Below are 14,269 nucleotides of genomic sequence, written 5' to 3'. Positions count from 1 at the left end.
TTTTGGTTAATGAAACATTTACAATTTTTATTACATATTTTACCAGTTTTATTCCTACAAAGGGATTTTGCTTAAAAGGAAGTTTACATTGAATGTGTTAGTTTTTTCCACATAGTTTAGTTGTTTGCTTTTGTATTTAACCCCTTCACGACCATGGACGGAAAGATCCGTCCTTGTGCCCTGTGCCTTAACGACCAAGGACGGATCTTTCCGTCATGACGTAATCGCGGGCACTGTGGTCCCGGTAATAGCAATCGGTGGAATTTTCCACCGTTTTCTAGAAGGAGGGGACCTCTGCTTGACCTCCCGAGGAGTGATTTCTCCACCCCGGACCTACGGTGCCTGTGATTGGCTGATTTGTGACAATGAGTCAATCACAGGCGTTGTAATGTCTCAGCTAATAAAAATAGCTGAAACATTGCAATTCAGCCCTGATCGGTGTTTCTATAACACTGATCATTGGCTGACCTTTAGTTAAACCCCCCCAGCTCTGATTGGAGGGATCGTCCTCGTGATCGAACCCTCCAGTCACTGTGAATCAGGGTACTGGTGAACTGCCCGTGACCGCTCACCTCCGGTTCACTTCATCCTTGGATTGAAGGTGCTGAGAGCGATCCTGCTGCCGTGATCCTGCTGCCGTGATCCTCGGTGAGTATTGCCCCCAACCCATCCACTGCTGTTCCCCTCCCCATCGCCGCTCTGCCCATCGCCGCTCTGCCCATCGCCGCTCTGCCCATCACCCCACCACTGCCTCCGCCACCCCCGCACTGCCCGATCGCTGCCATCGCCACCCCCGCACTGCCCGATCGCTGCCTCCGCCACCCCCGCTCCGCTTCACCGCTACCCCCGCACTGCCCGATCGCCGCCCCACCGCTGCCTCCGCCACTCCCGCACTGCCCGATCGCTGCCTCCGCCACCCCCTCACCGCTACCCCCGCTCTGCCCATCGCCACTCTGCCCATCGCCGCTCCGCCCATCGCCGCTCCGCTTCACCGCCACCCCACCGCTGCCTCTGCCACCCCCGCACTGCCCGATCGCTGCCTCCGCCACCCCCGCACCGCTTCACCGCCACCCCCGCACTGTCCGATCGCTGCCTCCGCCACCCCCGCACCGCTTCACCGCCACCCCCGCACTGTCCGATCGCTGCCTCCGTCACCCCCGCACCGCTTCACCGCCACCCCCGCACTGCCCGATCGCTGCCTCCGCCACCCCCGCACCGCTTCACCACCACCCCCGCACTGCCCGATCGCTGCCTCCGCCACCCCCGCACCGCTTCACCGCCACCCCCGCACTGCCCGATCGCCGCCCCACCGCTGCCTCCGCCACCCCCGCACTGCCCGATCGCTGCCTCCGCCACCCCCGCACCGCTTTACCGCTACCCCCGCACTGCCCGATCACCGCCCCACCGCTGCCTCCGCACCATCGCCGCTCTGCCGCTGACCCATCGCCGCTCCGGCCCACCGCTGCTCCCGCACTGCTGCCACACGCCGCCCCGCCGCACGATCGCTCCTCCGCCGCTGCCTCCGCTCCGCACGCCCCACCGTACCATCGCTGCCCCGCACACCTCATCGCTGCCTGTAATCGCAGGCCAGTGTTTGCTTCCCCTCCCCCAGCCATCTCTGCTGCCGATCCACCGCTGCCCCCCTTGCTCCCTCCACCCCCCCTTCCCCAATCCACCGCTGCCCCCCTTGCTCCCTCCACCCCCCCTTCCCCAATCCACCGCTGCCCCCCTTGCTCCCTCCACCCCCCCCAATCCACCACTGCCCCCCATGCTCCCTCCACCCCCCCCCAATCCACCGCTGCCCCCCATGCTCCCTCCACCCCCGCCCCCCCCCAAAATCCACCGCTGACCCCATGTCCTGACTCACCATCAGCTGCTTGGACAATGTGCTCCAATCTCTCCTGCTGCTGAGTGAGTATTGATCCTAGCTTTCTCCTTCACCCCCCTTTCCTCCTTCACCCCCCTTTCCTCCTTCACCCCCCTTTCCTCCTTCACCCCCGTCGAATGTGACATACATAAATGTTTTTTTTGTTTTTTTTATTATTGTAAAGGTCAGCCCAGTGCCAACATGGCAGTCTCGCATCACATAACTTGTCTTGGCCGCCCGCTTCCCGGGCAGGAGCGTGCAGCCATGTACAAATACATGCTGCTGCACGCTTCTTACCAAGGAGCGGGCGGCTTTGCAAGGTGATGCGATGCGAAACTCACACGTGTGACTCTGGGCTTGGTGTCAGTTGCAGGTGCGTGTGTATATTTTTTATTTTATTTTTTTTGCAAAATTCTGATATTCTGCTTTTTTGTTTTTGTTTTTTTTTTTTAGGTTTTTCCTGTTCAAACACATACCCAAACATTTGAATAAAGTTTTTCTTTGCACACCTACACACACACACTCCACATACGATGTCCCGGTCTTCCCAATCTCGGAGGATGTATTCAGCCGAGGAGGCATATGCCATTGTTGCCTCCGAGACTGATAGCGAAGGAGATGACCCCACATTCCTTTGCTCCTCCCAGTCCTCTTCCTCCTCCAGTGCCGAGGAACCACCCAGAAGACGTCGTAGACTGATTCGTCCGGCGCCCAGTGGAGAAGACCCGGCGCCCAGTGGAGAAGACCCGGCGCCCAGTGGAGAAGACCCGGCGCAGAGCGTGAGTGATGCCCAGCCCAGCACTAGTGCTAGTGACCCCCAACCTAGCACTAGTGACCGGGAGTGGACCCCAGCCCCCGAAAATTTTGCACCACGGATTCCTGATTTTACTCCCCAATCAGGAATCCAGTTTGATACCAACAACCTTAGAGAAATAGAATTTTTCAAAGTCTATTTCTCTGAAGAGTTCGTTAGCCTCATGGTGGTGCAAACAAATCTTTATGCCCAACAATTTTTGGCCAAAAACCCTCGCTCATCATTTTCTAGCTGGACCCCAACGGATTCAGTAGAAATGATGAAGTACTGGGGTCTGACTCTTCACATGGGGTTAGTGAAGAAGCCAGAACTTCGCCAATATTGGAGTGTTGATGTTTTATACAACACTCCAGTATTTGGTATGATTATGCCCCGCTGACGGTTTGAGGCTATCCACAGATTTTTGCATTTTAGGGACAATCTGGAGTGTCTTCCCCAAGATGACCCGAATTTTGACAGACTGTTCAAAATTCGTCCGGTCATCAAACACTTTAGCAAAAAGTTTGCTGAAGTGTACGTTCTCCGGAGGGAAATTTGTGTGGATGAGTCCCTCATCCACTTCAAGGGGAGACTGAAGTTCCGCCAGTACTTGCCCAGTAAAAGGGCAAGGTATGGCATTAAACTCTACAAGCTGTGCGAGAGTACCTCAGGGTACACTCACAGCTTTAGTGTTTACGAAGGGAAGGACATGCAGATCCAACCCCCAGAATGCCCACCTACTCTGGGGGTGAGTGGGAAAATTGTGTGGAGTTTGATCTACCCACTGCTTGATAAAGGTTATCATCTGTACGTTGATAACTTTTATTCAATCATCCCACTTTTCCAATCCCTCTCTTCCAGAGGTACCGCAGCTTGCGGTACGATCCGGAAGAACCAGAAGGGTCTTCCTGTGACGCTAATTGGGCAGCTGCTCCAAAAAGGTGAGAGCAGAGCCCAATGTAGCGACAACATGGTTGTAGTTAAGTTCAAGGACAAAAGGGATGTCCTTTTCTTGACCACAATTCATGGTCCCGGCACCACTGCAACCAATGTTCGAGGTACATCAGCACAGGTTCGCAAACTGGACTGTGGCTTGGCGTACAACAAACATATGGGAGGAGTTGATCTTTCTGATCAAGTCCTCCAGCCCTATAATGCCATGCGGAAGGTTAAGGTGTGGTATAAAAAACTGGCCGTGCACATCGTGCAGATGGCACTATACATTGCTTTCGTGCTCTCCCGATGTGCAGGCCAGACCAACACCTTCCTTCAGTTCCAGGAGGTAGTAATCAAGACCATGATTTTTGGAAGAGGAGAAGAAGAAGAAGCAGCAGCAGCAGTTCCTACTACCTCTAGAACTGAAGGTTCCCGTGTGGTACCAGGGCAACATTTTCCTGGTGAGGTACTACAAACCACCGCACGAGGAAGAGTGCAGAAGAGGTGCCGGGTGTGCTATAAAAAAGGGCTGAGGCGGGAAACGAAGTATCAATGTGATACCTGTCCCGATAAACCCGGACTTTGTATGAGTGACTGCTTCAAAGTCTATCATTCGTCCGGGTACTAAATTAATATAGCCCACCTAAAATTCCTGAGGCACACGACAAAGACGGTGACGTGACGCGCACTACAAGACAAAGACGGTGACGTGACGCGCACTACAAGACAAAGACTGTGACCTGACGCACTACACGACAAAGACAATGACCTGACGCACTACACGACAAAGACGGTGACGTGACGCACACTACACAACAAAGACGGTGACCTGACGCACTACACGACAAAGACGGTGACGTGATGCACACTACACGACAAAGACGGTGACCAGACGCACTACACGACAAAGATGGAGACGTGACGCACACTACACAACAAAGACGGTGACCAGACGCACTACATGACAAAGATAGAGACGTGACGCACACTACACAACAAAGACGGTGACCTGACGCACTACACGACAAAGACGGTGACGTGACGCACACTACACAACAAAGACGGTGACCTGACGCACTACACGACAAAGACGGTGACGTGACGCACACTACACGACAAAGACAGTGACCTGACGCACTACACGACAAAGACGGTGACGTGACGCACACTACACGACAAAGACGGCGACCAGACGCACTACACGACAAAGATGAAGACGTGACGCACACTACACAACAAAGACGGTGACCAGACACACTACACGACAAAGATGGAGACGTGACGCACACTACACAACAAAGACGGTGACCTGACGCACTACACGACAAAGACGGTGACGTGACGCACACTACACGACAAAGACAGTGACCAGACGCACTACACGACAAAGATGGAGACGTGACGCACACTACACAACAAAGACGGTGACCTGACGCACTACACGACAAAGACGGTGACGTGACGCACACTACACGACAAAGACAGTGACCTGACGCACTACACGACAAAGACGGTGACCTGACGCACAGTATACGACAAAAACGGTGACCTAACGCACACTACACGACAGTGACTTGACAAACCCTACACAACACAAATATAAAAATGACATACCATGTCCCTGAGAATACATCGCTCATTCCCTTTGGAGCCCTGCTGTGAGCCTATACAGTGGTTTTTCACCATATGCGAAGTATCGGCTTACTCAGGACAAAATTCCCAACAAATTTTGGGGTCCATTTAATCCTGTTTCCCCTGTAAAAATTAAAAAATTGAGCCCAAAATAACATTTTTGTGCAAAAAAAAGTACTTTTTTGTTTTTTCGGCTCAATGTATGAAGCACATAAGGGTTATAAGTGCTCACTACTCATCTATATTTATGCCTTGGGGGGTCTAGTTTCCAAAATGGGGTCACATGTGGGGATTGTCCACTGTTTCGGCACATCAGGGGCTCTCCAAACACAACATGGTGCGTCTAACAATTTCATCTAATTTTCCGTTCAAAAAGTCAAATGACGCACCTTCCCTTCGGAGCCCTGCCATACGCCCAAAGAGTGGTTTTCCGCCACATATGATGTATTGGCTTACTCAGGACAAAATTCCCAACAAATTTTGGGGTCCATTTTATCCTGTTTCCCCTGTAAAAATTAAAAAATTGAGCCCAAAATAACATTTTTGTGCAAAAAAAGTACTTTTTTGTTTTTTCGGCTCAATGTATGAAGCACATAAGGGTTATAAGTGTTCACTACCCATCTATATTTATGCCTTGGGGGGTCTAGTTTCCAAAATGGGGTCACATGTGGGGATTGTCCACTGTTTCGGCACATCAGGGGCTCTCCAAACACAACATGGTGCGTCTAACAATTTCATCTAATTTTCAGTTCAAAAAGTCAAATGACGCACCTTCCCTTCGGAGCCCTGCCATACGCCCAAAGAGTGGTTTTCCGCCACATATGATGTATTGGCTTACTCAGGACAAAATTACCAACAAATTTTGGGGTCCATTTTATCCTGTTTCCCCTGTAAAAATTAAAAAATTGAGCCCAAAATAACATTTTTGTGCAAAAAAAAGTACTTTTTTGTTTTTCGGCTCAATGTATGAAGCACATAAGGGTTATAAGTGCTCACTACCCATCTATATTTATGCCTTGGGGGGTCTAGTTTCCAAAATGGGGTCACATGTGGGGATTGTCCACTGTTTCGGCACATCAGGGGCTCTCCAAACACAACATGGTGCGTCTAACAATTTCATCTAATTTTCAGTTCAAAAAGTCAAATGACGCACCTTCCCTTCGGAGCCCTGCCATACGCCCAAAGAGTGGTTTTCCGCCACATATGATGTATTGGCTTACTCAGGACAAAATTACCAACAAATTTTGGGGTCCATTTTATCCTGTTTCCCCTGTAAAAATTAAAAAATTGAGCCCAAAATAACATTTTTGTGCAAAAAAAAGTACTTTTTTGTTTTTCGGCTCAATGTATGAAGCACATAAGGGTTATAAGTGCTCACTACCCATCTATATTTATGCCTTGGGGGGTCTAGTTTCCAAAATGGGGTCACATGTGGGGATTGTCCACTGTTTCGGCACATCAGGGGCTCTCCAAACACAACATGGTGCGTCTAACAATTTCATCTAATTTTCCGTTCAAAAAGTCAAATGACGCACCTTCCCTTCGGAGCCCTGCCATACGCCCAAAGAGTTGTTTTCCGCCACATATGATGTATTGACTTACTCAGGACAAAATTACCAACAAATTTTGGGGTCCATTTTATCCTGTTTCCCCTGTAAAAATTAAAAAATTGAGCCCAAAATAACATTTTTGTGCAAAAAAAAGTACTTTTTTGTTTTTTCGGTTCAATGTATGAAGCACATAAGGGTTATAAGTGCTCACTACCCATCTATATTTATGCCTTGGGGGGTCTAGTTTCCAAAATGGGGTCACATGTGGGGATTGTCCACTGTTTCGGCACATCAGGGGCTCTCCAAACACAACATGGTGCGTCTAACAATTTCATCTAATTTTCCGTTCAAAAAGTCATATGACGCACCTTCCCTTCGGAGCCCTGCCATGCGCCCAAAGAGTGGTTTTCTGCCACATATGAGGTATCTGTGTGCTCGGAAGAAATTGCACAACAAATGGCAGGGTCCATTTCATCCTCCTCCCATTGGGAAAATGCAATATTTGAGTTTAAATTTGCATTTTTGTAGCAAAAACTAAAATGTTCATTTTTTCCTTTCACATTGCTTTAGTTCCTGTGAAACACCTGAAGGGTTAATGACCTTATGGAATGTGGTTTTGAGTAGCCTGAGGGGTGACGTTTTTGCAATGGTGTCACTTTTGGGTGTTTTCTTTCATGTAGGCCCCTCAAAATCAAATCAAATGTGATGTGGTCCCTAAAAAAGTGGCTTTGTAAATTTTGTTGTAAAAATGAGAAATTTCTCATAAATTTTGAACCCCTATAACTTCCTTATGAATTTTTTTTTTTCCCAAAATTGTTCTGATGTAAAGTAGACATGTGGGAAATGTTATTTATTAATTATTTTGTGTCATATGTCTCGTTGGTTTCAGAGCATAAAAATTAAAAGTTTGAAAATTACAAAATTTTCAAAATTTTCGCGAAATTTCCGTTTTTTTCACAAAGAAACGAAAAAAATAACGGCCTAAGTTTACCACTAACATGAATCCCAATATGTCACGAGAAAACAATCTCAGAATCACCAGGATCCATTGAAGCGTTCCAGAGTTATAACCTCATAAAGTGACACTGGTCAAAATTGCAAAAAATGGCCTGGTCTTTAGGGTCAAAATAGGCTTGGGGCTGAAGGAGTTAAAGGAACTATATATTTTAAAACAAACAGGATTTTTATAATATGGGATTATGTTTTCTGCTAAAATGGTCAATAAAAAAGAAACCCAAAATCGTAGTTCTCTTGGTGATGGAAGCCAAAATATATTATCAGTTGGCAACAAAACAAAGAATTTCATATGTTACAGGTTGATAGCAAATTACTTCAACAGCGAAAACGGCTTGTTTTTACTGGGGATTGAACCCAGGCCCTTCCGCGTGTGAAGTAGACGTGATGACGACTCCACTATGAAACCTGTGAAATCCTGCAAAGTAATGGCATTTAGAGACGAGTTTTGACCGCCAGGGGAAAAAAAAAAAATAATTTGTAGTTCTGTTTGTGATGGAAGCCAAAACATCCCGTCATTCGGCAACAAAGCCGAGAACTTCATATATTGGAGTTGGATAGCGTATTATTTCAACACTAAGAACAGATTGGTTTCACTGGGGATTGAACCCAGGACCTTCTGCGTGTTAAGCAGACGTGATGACCACTACACTATGAAACCTGACGAAAAGTTACTGTGTATTGGCTAGCAGAGCAGAATTGTGACTGACGGGGCCTTTTTATTGCTGAAGGAAAGTATTTTTGGTTAATGAAACATTTACAATTATTATTACATATTTTACCAGTTTTATTCCTACAAAGGGATTTTGCTTAAATTGAAGTTTATATTGAATGTGTTACTTTTTTCTCCATAGTTTGGTCTTTTGCTTTTGTATTTATGGGAACTATATATTTTGAAACAAATAGGATTTTTATAATATGGGATTATGTTTTCTGCTAAAATGGTCAATAAAAAAGAAACCCAAAATCGTAGTTCTCTTGGTGATGGAAGCCAAAATATATTATCAGTTGGCAACAAAATAAAGAATTTCATATGTTACAGGTTGATAGCAAATTACTTCAACAGCGAAAACGGCTTGTTTTTACTGGGGATTGAACCCAGGCCCTTCCGCGTGTGAAGTAGACGTGATGACGACTCCACTATGAAACCTGTGAAATCCTGCAAAGTAATGGCATTTAGAGACGAGTTTTGACCGCCAGGGGAAAAAAAAAAAATAATTTGTAGTTCTGTTTGTGATGGAAGCCAAAACATCCCGTCATTCGGCAACAAAGCCGAGAACTTCATATATTGGAGTTGGATAGCGTATTATTTCAACACTAAGAACAGATTGGTTTCACTGGGGATTGAACCCAGGACTAGAGATGAGTGAACCGGTCGCGGTTCGGCTCGAGTCGGTTCGCCGAACGGGGGTCCCGTTCGAGTTCGGTTCGTCGAACGTTTGACGAACCGAACTCGAACCAATAGGCTATAATGGGAGGCAATCACAAACACATAAAAATGCATTATAAGTGTACACAAACAGTTAATAAACATTGCCATAACACTTACCGGTCCCCGCGATCCCTCCTGTACTCTGTCTCCTGCCGCTATTCCATCCGATGATCGCTGAATCCTCCCCGTGGCCAGCACTGCCAGCTGAGATGCATGACCTATCATGACGTCAAAATAGCCATGTGACCAGTCACGTGGCTATAATCTCATTGGCTACAGACTGGTCACATGACTATGACGCGTCATGTAGGACGAGTGCATCTCTCCGGTACACGGTGCACATATGTGTATCGCCGTGTACCGGCGACATGCTCTAGCACACGGTCGACTCCCCGTTCCGTTAGGGACCGGCTGACACAGCCGGTCATTAACGGAGATCACCGTTGCCATAGCAACGCAGTTAGCGGTGACGTCACCGCTAACCGCGGCTCCGAGAGCACCGTTGCTATGGTAACGCGTCTGTCAGCATTACCGCTGACAGCCAGCACTGATCAATCACGGAGTGAAGGCTGCACGCTGCTTCCCGATTGGAGTGAGGATTTTAGTGAGGATGAGGTTCCTCAGCCCCAAGTGATGAGCTGGGTAAACTCATCCTCATTACAATCGTCACTACTACTACACTAGTGAGGACTGTAGTGAGGATGAGGTTCCTCAGCCCCAAGTGATGAGCTGGGTAAACTCATCCTCACTACAATCATCACTACTACTACACTAGTGATGATTGTAGTGAGGATGAGGTTCCTCAGCCCCAAGTGATGAGCTGGGTAAACTCATCCTCACTACAATCGTCACTACTACTACACTAGTGATGATTGTAGTGAGGATGAGGTTCCTCAGCCCCAAGTGATGAGCTGGGTAAACTCATCATCACTACAATCGTCACTACTACTACACTAGTGAGGATTGTAGTGAGGATGAGGTTCCTCAGCCCCAAGTGATGAGCTGGGTAAACTCATCCTCACTACAATCATCACTACTACTACACTAGTGAGGATTGTAGTGAGGATGAGGTTCCTCAGCCCCAAGTGATGAGCTGGTGAACCTCATCCTCACTACAATCGTCACTACTACTACACTAGAAAGAAAGAAGACAGAAGAGCAGGATCGTGGAGGGCTGACAGGGGGTAATAAAGATGGAGTCTCTAATGTGTCTGTGTATTTATTTCTATTAAAGTATTTTTTTCTCTGTGTGGTGTTTTTTTTTAACCCTTTATTGGAGATTCTTAATGGCCGGGTCAAACGTGCCTGACATTAAGAATCTCTGGCTTAATACTGGCTAGTAAAACAAAGCCAGCATTAACTCATGATTACCCAACAAGCCACCCGGCTTTAGGGCTGTTGGAAGAGTTGGATACAGCGCCAGATGATGGCGCTTCTATGAGAGCGCCATTTTCTGGGACGGCTGCGGACTGAAATTCGCAGCAGAGGCGCCCAGAAACCTCGGGCTAACCTGTGCTGCGGATTCCAATCCCCAGCTGCCTAGTTGTACCCGGCTGGACACAAAAAATGGGGCGAAGCCCACGTCATTTGTTTTTTAATTATTTCATGAAATAAGTGAAATAATTAAAAAAAACGGGCTTCCCTATATTTTTGGTTCCCAGCCGGGTACAAATAGGCAACTGGGGGTTGGAGGCAGCCCGTGGCTGCCTGCTGTACCTGGCTAGCATACAAAAATATGGCGAAGCCCACGTCATTTTTTTAGTGGGCAAAAAAATTCTGCATACAGTCCTGGATGGAGTATGCTGAGCCTTGTAGTTCTGCAGCTGCTGTCTGCTCTTCTCCATACAGACACACAGCAGCTGCAGAACTACAAGGCTCAGCATACTCCATCCACGACTGTATGCAGAAGTTTTTTGCCCCCTGATAAAATTATGTGGGCTTCGCCATATTTTTGTATGCTAGCCAGGTACAGCAGGCAGGTACGGCTGCCCCCAACCCCCAGTTGCCTATTTGTACCCGGCTGGGAACCAAAAATAAAGGGAAGCCCTTTTTTTATTATTTCATGAATTTCATTAAATAATTAGAAAACAAATGACGTAGGCTTCGCCCCATTTTTGTGTCCAGCCAGGTACAACTAGGCAGCTGGGGATTGGAATCCACAGCACAGGTTGGCCTGAGCTTTCTGGGCCCCACTGCTGCGAATTGCAGTCTGCAGCCGCCTCAGAAAATGGCATTTTCATAGAAGCGCCATCTTCTGGCGCTGTATCCAACTCTTCCAGCACCTGCCTGCTATACCTGGCTAGCATACAAAAATATGGCGAAGCTCACGTCCTTTTTTTGTAGTTTTTTGGCAAAAAAAATAAAAAATGCTTCCCTGGATTTTCCATTGCCAGTGAAGGTAACACCAAGCAGTGGGGGTTAGCAGCCAGTAGCTGCTTGGATTACCCTTACCTAGCAATACAAAAAATGCAGCGGGAGCCCATATATATTTTTTTTAATTATTTATTTAAATAACTAAAAACAAAATGGGCTTCCCTGTATTTTGATTGCTGGACATCACAGTGCTGTAAAAATAAATCTTTACAAAAATGACGTAGCGCTCCGCGGTATTTTTGATTCTCAGCGCAGATAAAGCAGACAGCTATGGGTTGCCACCCCAGTCTGCCTGCCGTTACCTTGGTTGGCAATCAAAATACAGGGAAGCCCATTAATTTTTTCTATTTAAAAAATAGTTAAAAAAAAAAATGACGTTGGGTCCCCCCATTTTTGATAGCCAGCTAAGGTAAAGCAGACAGCTGTAGCCTAAAAACCACAGCTGGCAGCTTTACCGTGGTTGGGGATCCAATGTGGAGGTCCCCTCAGGCTCTTTTTTATAATTATTTTATAAATATTAATAATTACACAATAAAAGTAGGGTCCCCCCCAAATTGGATCACCAGCCAAGGTAAAGCGGACAGCTGTGGTCTGGTATTCTCAGGGTGGGAAGGTACATAGTTATTGGGCCTTCACAGCCTAAAAATAGCAGGCCACAGGCACCCCAGACGTGGCGCATCCACAAGATGCGCCAATCCTGGCGCTTCACCCCAGCTCATCCCGTGCCCTGGTGCAGTGGCAAACGAGGTAATAAATCAGGTTGATACTAGCTGTAAAGTCACCTGAGATCAAGCCCAGCAGTTTGTGATGTTATGGCGTCTATTAGATACCCAACATCATAAACTGTCAGTACTAACACATAAAAAAAATCGACAAAAGAAATTTATTTGAAAAAACAGTCCCCAAAACATTTCCTCCTTCACCAATTTATTGTAAGAAAAAAAATAAAGGGGTCCCACGATGACTCTGGACCGTCTAGAATATGGGGGGGAGACACTCAGGGAACGTATCCCCCATTTTCTAGGAGTGCGGATCCTTCATGTGAAGAGTGTGGGTGCAATGAATCTGCACTCACTCTCCCCGGGTCCACAGCAGCAGAGTCCATGTCGTAATGGTTGCTACCAAAGCTGCAATGCCCTGCTCATGAGGTAAGGGCATGCCTAATCAGGAGAACTACTGTAGAGGAAGCTCTGCTCACTGGTATATAGGTGCTCAGAGGTAATAATAGATAAAATTAGTGAGTAGCCTCGGCACTCTAAATCTCCCAGACTAAGTCAGTAAGTCACAATGGATAGTAATGCAAAATCACTCTTTATTGGTCCGTATTAAGAAAAAAATTTTTTTCATAAGCATATATGTTTTTGTCCAAAACAAGTTACAAATGACGTTTCGGCCTGAGCCTTCGTCAGATTGGACTTATCTGCATGTAATCATGAAAAATGACAATAATCAGTATCACATAAGAGTAAGAGAACAATAACATAAACTCGAACAATGTAGAGGTACAATTGGGATGCAGCAAAAAAATTGCAACACAGCAAGAAATGAAACACATGATACAAATGTCATAATACAGTACAAGGACAATATAGTAATGACAAATATGGGGTCAGAGTAGGCTTAGACAGCTCTGGTACGAAAAAGATGTCAATCATAAAGTAACATGTGCAGTAGGTGTAGAGCTACAGTATGCATAACAGAGCTAATGGGTAGACCGACCATAGAAAAAGAACGGAGAAAAAGTGGAGAAAAAGTGGAGAAAAAATGGATAACAAGTGGAGAAAAAGTGAAGAAAAAGTGGAGAAAAAGTGGAGAAAAAGTGGAGAAAAAAATGGCTAAAAAGTGGATAAAAAGTGGAGAAAAAAATGGATAAAAAGTGGAGAAAAAGTGGAGAAAAAGTGGAGAAGTGGAGAAGAAGTGGAGAAAAAGTGGAGAAAAAGTGGAGCACCCTTTGGTGCCTTTCATGTGGCACTAAGGGGTGCTTAGCTTCGTATTTAGCCAAAAAAATGAAAACAAAATGACGTAGGGTTCCCCCTAGTTTTGTAGCCAGCTAGGGTAAAGCAGACGGCTGCAGCCTGCAGGCCACAGCTGGCAACCTCACCTTTGCTGGTAATCCAAAACTGAGGGCACCCCACGCTGTTATTTTAAATTAAATAAATAATTAAAAAAAAAAACACGTAGGGGTCCCCCAAAATTGGATCACCAGCCAAGGTAAAGCAGACAGATGAGGCCTGATATTCTCAGACTAAGGAGGTCCATGGTTATTGGACTCTCCCCAGCCTAAAAATAGCAGGCCGCAGCCGCCCCAGAAGTGGCGCATCCATTAGATGCGCCAATCCTGGTGCTTCGCCCCAGCTCATCCCGCGCCCTGGTGCGGTGGCAAACGGGGTAATATATGGGGTTAATACCAGATGTGTAATGTCACCTGGCATTAAGCCCTGGGGTTGGTGAGGTCAGGCGTCTATCGGATACCCGACATCACCAACCCAGTCAGTAATAAAAAAAAATAGACGACAAACACATTTTTATTTGAAAAAACACTCCCCAAAACATTCCCTCTTTAACCAATTTATTAGAATGAAAAACAAATCCAGGTCTGGTGTAATCCAAGGGGATGCCATGACGATCCACACTGTCCCAGTCAATGAAGAGCAGGATGTTCCCCATTGGCT

General features: G+C 46.7%; 1 non-coding gene across 1 annotated transcript; it reads right to left on the bottom strand.

Moving 5' to 3' along the window:
• Positions 1-8,380: 8,380 nt before the first annotated feature.
• On the bottom strand, positions 8,381-8,453 carry TRNAV-AAC (transfer RNA valine (anticodon AAC)). The gene has a single exon. It is a non-coding gene; the product is annotated as a tRNA-Val (tRNA).
• Between the last annotated feature and the right edge of the window lie 5,816 nt (positions 8,454-14,269).

The sequence above is a fragment of the Anomaloglossus baeobatrachus genome, chromosome 2 (assembly GCF_048569485.1).
Source record: "Anomaloglossus baeobatrachus isolate aAnoBae1 chromosome 2, aAnoBae1.hap1, whole genome shotgun sequence".
NCBI classification, from domain to species: Eukaryota; Metazoa; Chordata; class Amphibia; order Anura; family Aromobatidae; genus Anomaloglossus; species Anomaloglossus baeobatrachus.
Note: the sequence above shows the minus strand (reverse complement) of the source record. Positions and strands in the feature narration are given on the sequence as shown.